General features: G+C 37.2%; 1 pseudogene; it reads left to right on the top strand.

Moving 5' to 3' along the window:
- The first annotated feature begins 542 nt into the window (after positions 1-542).
- LOC110741484 lies at positions 543-5,648 on the top strand (annotated as a pseudogene).
- The last annotated feature ends 1,747 nt before the right edge of the window (positions 5,649-7,395 follow it).

Below are 7,395 nucleotides of genomic sequence, written 5' to 3'. Positions count from 1 at the left end.
TAATGTGGCCCCATGCAGAAGCAGAAGCGATTCAGCACACAGCAGGATCCTTTCCCACGCTGTGATTGCGCCTCCCAAACAATCAGCAGAAAGCATCCATTGCCTAGCCACCTCCCTCCCTTCCCCCAAATTACCTTTGAAAGAACCCTAACCTACAAGCTTTCGATGAGTTTGATTTAATAACTCCATCTCCTGTGTGGTGTGGCTGGCTTTGCATCAATTAAACTCTTCCTTTACTGCAATGCCCTGGTCTCTGTGAATTGATTTTTTTTTGTGTGCAGCAGGCAGGAAGAACCCATCAGGAAGTTACGGTATCATTGTTGAGCTTTTCAATTTATGGAGTTTCAAAATATAATTATCAATATGTGTCTTCATAAAACACTTTTACACTATGACACTATACAATATTTTTATTAGATCTTATTTGTTATTTATGATTTATCATCCTAATTTTTAAAACTGTGATTTTTATTAGATTTTTATTTACACTTACAAAAATTTTCAAACATACACAGAAGTAGAGACAAAAGTAATAAAACCCAATGTATTCCTTACATTCTACTTCAATAATTGTAAATATATGTAGTCTTAAAATTTCACATATATCCCTCCCACAAACACACACTCATGCAGAATTTTAGAACAAACCCCAGATATCATATTATGTCATTTTTAAATACATAGCTATGTATCTTTAAGGGAAAGGACTTTTAAAATACATAATAGTAGTACCATTAACACAACTAAATAAATTAACAGTAATTCCTTAATATCATCTAATGTTTGGTGTTCAAATTTTCATGATTTTCTCACAGATCTGTTTTTCAATCAAAATCCAAACAAGTCCACACACACTGCATTCTGTTGATAGAAGTTTTTGACAGGGCAGGAGCATCACCATCATGGACAAGCACCACCACTCTAAAGTTCCCCTTGATCAAAAACCTAAATCCAAAGGGCATCAGCCTAATGGCTAAGGTCAGCATGACCATAAACCACAAATGACATCTCTGACCAGAAACATTCCAACCATAGGATAAACCCCTCCCTGACCAGAGACATGCCAGCCCCCAGACAACCTCCCCTCCAGCTGGAGAGATGTCAGCCCCAAGATAACCTCCTCTCTGACCACAGACATTCCAACCCCGCCATAAACTTCTTGCCCACACAGAAACATGCCAAGCCTGTGATAAGCTCTTTCACCAATAAATACTCTTACTCTGTAAGAGAGAGTGTTCCTGACTGAAATCATCCAGAAGCCCCTCTCAGGTTTATTCTCCAAAATAAACCTGTCTTTGACTGTTAAGCCACTTTTCATGTTTCTTTCCTCTTTCTTTAACTCTTACAGTTTTAATTTATCACAATGTCTTCTTCCCACCTGACTCCATGTATTTGCAGAAAAAACTAGGTCATTTGCCTGTAGAATTTCCCGCATTTTGTGTTTGGCTTAGTGCACCCTTATGGTATACTTTAACGTGTATCTCAATTAAACTGATAGAAGAAGAGATTGATTAGATTTCAGTTCTTTCAGTTTTATTTATTTATTTTTTGTTGGCAAGAATACTTCAAAGGTGGTGCAGTGTACTTCCTAGTGAATCATATTCGGGGCCTGCAACGTTGGATTTTCTTTCTCTTATCAGGCTTCTTAATTTCAGTTGTTCCAGTACATAAAAATTAGTATTTTATCATGGTCTGTGATTACTAATCATTTAAGAGTTTATGGGGACATAAGTCGCTTGCTCCTGCTTTGCTGTCTGCCATGAGTAAAAGCTCCCTGAAGACTCCCCAGAAGCAGATGCTGCCATGCTTCCCGTACAAGCTGCAGAACGTCATTGAAATTATGAGACTATCATTCAAATGGAAGCATTATAGTTCTTTGGAACAATTATGATCTCAAAACAAAAGGAGTATGATACAGATACGCTGCCTGAGGTGTTTTGAGATGTATTGAAGTGTTCCAAGCTGTGACTTACCTTAACATGTTCTTGAGGTACCATGGCATGGATTAAAAGGAAATTCGGTGAGCAGCCTCCACCTAAATGACTTACTAGGGAAACTATGTGAAATTATTTAGAAGAGTGAGGGGATCAAATAGTACTTATCCTTCATGCAAAAGTTGCACAGAAGTCATATGGAAATGAAAAAAGGTTTTTTTGCCCTCCCCCTTGTGTATATCTTACAGGCAGTGGATGGAAGAAAATAAAAGAATATATGAAACACGATGGTTGTTCTGAACAAGAGCCTTAACCGTATGCATTTATTGGGATAGGAAATAATGACTAAGAAATGCAGCAGCTAAACTTGGAAGGAAAGAACTGTTGCACAGCCAAAACATTGTACATATCTGATTCAGACAAGCAAAAGCACTTCATGTTGTCTGTAAAGATGTTCTGTGGCAACAGTGATGACATTGGTGTGTTCCTCAGCAAGTGGATAAAAGTCATCTCCAAACCTTCCAAAAAGAAGCAGTCATTGAAAAATGCTGACTTATGCATTGCCTCAGGAACAAGGTGGCTCTGTGTAATTGACTACAATCCCAGACAGTTAGTACCAGATACTTGCATGTAGGAGGAGGTAATTTTCATGCTAGTTCACAGCAATGGGGAGCATTTTACATTAATCTCTTGGATGATGATGAATCAGAAGGAGAAGAATTCACAGTCTGAGATGGCTACATTCATTATGGACAGTCAAACTTGTGTGCTCAGTTACTGGCATGGCACTCCCAAGATTGATAATTAGGAAAGTTGATAAAGAGACCACATTGTTGGATGCAGATGTTCCTGTGTAACAACTCCATAAACGTGCATTTCACCTTAAGGATACGGAAAGAATGTACTTGTGTCTTTCTCAAGAAAGAGTAATTCAGCTTCAGGCCACTCCATGCCCAAAAGAACAAAATAAAGAGATGATAAATGACGGTGCTTTCTGGACAATCATTAGCACACATAAGGCAGAGTACACATTTTACGAGAGAATGGGCCCTGTCCTTGCCCTGGTCATGCCTGCGCCTGTCGTAGAGAGCCTTCAGTTGAATGGTGGTGGGGATGTAGCAATGCTTGAACTTACAGGACAGAATTTCACTCCAAATTTACGATGTGGTTTGCGGATGTCGAAGCTGAAACTATGTACAGGCGTGGAGAGAGTATGCTCTGTGTCATCCCAGATGTTTCTGCATTCCAAGAAGGTTGGAGATAGGTCTGGCAACCAGTCCAGGTTTCAGTAACTTTGGTCCGAAATGATGGAATCATATATTCCACCAGGCTTACCTTTACCTACACACCAGAAGCAGGGTCGCGGCCACATTTCAGTGTGGCAGGAGCAATCCTTTGAGCCAGTTAAAGCCAGGTCCCCCAATGAATCAAACACAAACAGCGAGGGAAGTTACACAAACGCCAGCACAAATTCAACCAGTGTCACATCATCTACGGCAACAGTGGTATCCTACTGTCTTTTTGCTAGGACTTGAGTGCAGCAAAAAGTTGACAAAAAAGGAGAAAAAAATGAACAGGCTTTTGTGGTTTATTGGGAAAATGTTTCATACCAGGCGATGCTATTCTAAAACCCCACTATCTAACTGCAAGTGCTGATTTGAAATGCAGAAGCCACAGTAAAACAAACAAAAAATCAAAATGTACAAACTATTGGAAATTAATTTTTTTTCAGCAGTTTTGTTGGTTGGTTGGTTTTTGTTTGGTTTTGTTTAAGTGGGCAAGAAGTAAATAATGTGGCTGGAATACAAGTTGAACAAACTTGAAAACACAAATCTAACATGTTTTTATGGACCAATGAACTTGTATATTGCATAAGCTTTAGTAAAAGGTATATTTTTACCATACCCTTTTTTATATCATGGTATTATAGTACACCTTGTTACCAAATAGGTTATTCTCTTCCCTACTCACCTTTGAGCTTTTGCTTTAAAATACATTCAGGTTCCAAGCCTGGCCATGCTTGTTTAATCTAATTATCATGCTCTTCCATGTTTTTTTTGGTCTAAGGCTGGAGCTTTTTTTTTTTCCCAGCTGAAGTCTTATGACTTTTCGTGAGTCAAAATTGTTTGGATTTCAGCAAGTCAAATCTTGTGAAGGCCTACATATATATTTTTTAAGATTATGTGAAGTCTGTGCAAAAGCTTTAAAAAACTGCCTCTGCCTTGCCTGCAATACATGTGACATATGTTAACTTAGTCTCTCTTCCCAGACACTGTTGGTAGTTAATTCGGCGTTTTCCTTTTTTTTTTTTTAAAAAGCATTTATAGTGGTTATCCAAGAGGTTCTAACATTCACATGCAATTTGGTGTGGCCATTTAGCTACATTTGAGTTAATGGCGCAGAACATGTAGATATTTGAAGTGTTCTCTCCCCACACGTAAATACATATGTGTGTTCCAGGATTTGTTCAGGTTTTTCCCCGCTCCTGATCTTGTACATAACTTGTATTATGTATAAGTTAAACATTTTATTTTGAACTTGGAATGTTCCCAGTGATTTTGTTCAGCAGGGTATTTTCTGCCATGTTGGCAAGTGACAAAAAATATCATGAGAAGCATCTGCTACCAATTGGGAGATGGTGCCCTTATGGTAGAATGAGGAAGATCTCAGTAAAAGCATGTTTTATTAGCTTTACTTTTGGGGGCTGTTGGAGGGGGTAGTCTAGGCCAGAACGTCATTTTAATCTTAAAACATAAGATGCTTTTATTAGATGATCAACTAAAATAGCTGGAAGACAGTACTTTAGAAACAGATAGTTGTAAGATGACAAAATGCAAATGTAACTTGTGTTTTTATTTTTTTCTCTGGCTTCTTTGTTTGTTTGTTTTCTCTTCTCCAGTACTGAGCAAATGTCCACAAATGTCTCCTAACTCAGAAAATGTTTCTTTTCCTTTCAGTTGAGATTTGGTTCCATTCAGGGTTGTATGTTGGCCTTGCATGCTAAACTGGCCGGTTTTACCTTGCTTTCATTCCTGAACTTTGGTTATGCTTTTGTTCGGATTCTTCAAAGTTGCAGCAGACTCACTGGGCTATATTTAGTAGGGGAACCACATGCATAATGTTATATGGCACAGTCTAGTAATACAATCATCCTTCTTAGAGTAAAAACTACCTCTAGATTGTGGTAAGCTTTTACTGTCCCATAAGACAGGAGCCACAGTACCTTATGAATGCGAAACTGTAGCTTCCTACAGTGTTTCCATACAGAACATTGTCTTTCTGGTGTCCTGGGCTGTTTTGAAAAAGTTTCCATTAATAGACTTTTCAGAAATTATTATTAGTAGCATTTTTTTCCAGCTTCGCTGTTTTCATTGCTCACTCTTTGCTCAGACTCCAGCATTCAGTACCGTGTTGGTCCAGATGTAGGTTTATATGCTCGTTTTTAGCTTATTTCTTGTACCTTGCAGCATGCTGTATGCATTCAGCCCTTAAGGGGTTTATTTTACAAACTGTGTGCCTGTAAGGTTTATTAACAATAAGATAGAAAATTGAGCAAGTGTATACAATAATTTTGTAGAAAAAAAGAATCTGCTCAATTCCATATTTCGTCCATGAAAAACTTGCAATACGAGCAGTTTCAAGGAATAAAGAAAAAAAAAAAGAGTTTATAGGTCGTCCAGGTCTGGTGGCTCACGCCTGTAATGCTAGCGCTTTGGGAGGCCGAGGCCAGTGGATCATTTGAGGTCAGTTCGAGACCAGCCTGGCTGACATGGTGAACCCCTGTCTCTACTAAAAACAAAAACAAAAACAAAAATTAGCCAGGTGTGGTGGTGTGTGTCTGTAGTCCCAGCTACTCGAGAGCCTGAGGCATGAGAATTGTCTGAACCTGGGAGGCGGAGGTTGCAGTGAGCCGAGCTTGTGCCACTGTACTCCAGCCTGGGTGACAGAGTGAGACTCTGTCTCAAAAAAAAAAAAAAAAAGTTTATGGGTAATTTGTGATTTATTTATTTCTGTAAAATGCCCTTTCCCATCTTTAGCCAACTTTTAATTGGGTGATTTTTATATTAAGACAAACTTTATATATTAAACATTGATTTTTAAATTATTTACTATATCCAGTCAACAGCTTTCTTTAAGAACTTTCTAGTGCAAAATAGAAGAGTGATAGAACTTGAGTACGAAAAGGAAAATAATCTAATTAATTAAATGTATCTCTGATTAACAGAAAAATAATATAAGCTACAATAATATTGTTATTTCAGAATCCCCCAGTTACAAAGTAACAGTGAGAAGATGGTGGTCTACCAAACTTTACTTGTGACAAAATTCTAGTGTAGTCTTTTTTAAGAAATGATAGAAGAAAGTGATTGGATTACAAATAAGATTAATATAATGATACATCAGTATTATGAGCATCTTTCTTACATAAAGAATATTTTCTGAAGACATGGATAGTAAAAAAAAAAAGGTAGCACAATAAAATTATACAGGGACAACTTATTAAAATAAACGTGCTCAGTTCATTGTGAGGAAATAAAATTTTTTTTCTGAAAACAAATAGAAAGAAAATAATAACTATGTTAGCCCAGAGAAGGGAATACACTTGAATTATAGATGAACAATACTGTATATGACAATTATAGATGAACATATACTGTGTATGACTAACACGTAACCATGAAGAATAGGTTAAGATAAGGGAAAAGCAGCAGAAACATCAGTTTTCAGGCAGATACATTATTACAGTGTACCCAGTTAGTTTATGTCACTTTTTAAAAGTCATTTAAATAAATTTATTTGTGGAAGAAAAAATATCTGAACATCAGGTATGGTTTGATCCACAATGATCCAACAATCTGTCATAACTCACTCTAGGAGTATTCTTACACAGTTTGCAAGAGAAATTACATGTGGAGCTACGGGTGAACATTTATCAAAATTCATAAAGCTGTTTAACCTGAGTGTTACACAGTACATAGTGACCATCATACAATAGTAAAAATACAATATCAGATACTATTTTTACAAGCTATGATGTAAACAATTTAGGCTCTTTTTAAAAAAAAATCACAAAAATTTGATTACAGCTTTATTTCAAGCATTTTCAGTTAGACACAGGTTTATATATTTTAACTCAAAATAGCAAAAGACCTTCTGTAGGTAAAATATATTCTGTGTTTAAATGTTTGCATTCTGAAGTATGACTTGCCATGTATGAGTTCAGGTGGGACGATGAAGCTGCTGTAGCAAAATCCTGGCTGATGATGAAGACTCGGACACATTTCATCTTTCATGCAGTCATTCAATATTTTGTGTATTTACATGAAGGGGAAAAGAGGGGAGGATACAAAGGGAGCCAGCATTCTTTTTGGATGAAGCAGCCTAATTCCAGAGAACGGGCTTTCCATTTTGAACTCAAAGGGTGTGATGCACAAATTGAATTTTTACCAGTCCAGGGAGC

The sequence above is a fragment of the Papio anubis genome, chromosome 13 (genome assembly GCF_008728515.1).
Source record: "Papio anubis isolate 15944 chromosome 13, Panubis1.0, whole genome shotgun sequence".
NCBI classification, from domain to species: domain Eukaryota; kingdom Metazoa; phylum Chordata; class Mammalia; order Primates; family Cercopithecidae; genus Papio; species Papio anubis.
This window is presented reverse-complemented; position numbering and strand designations above follow the sequence as displayed.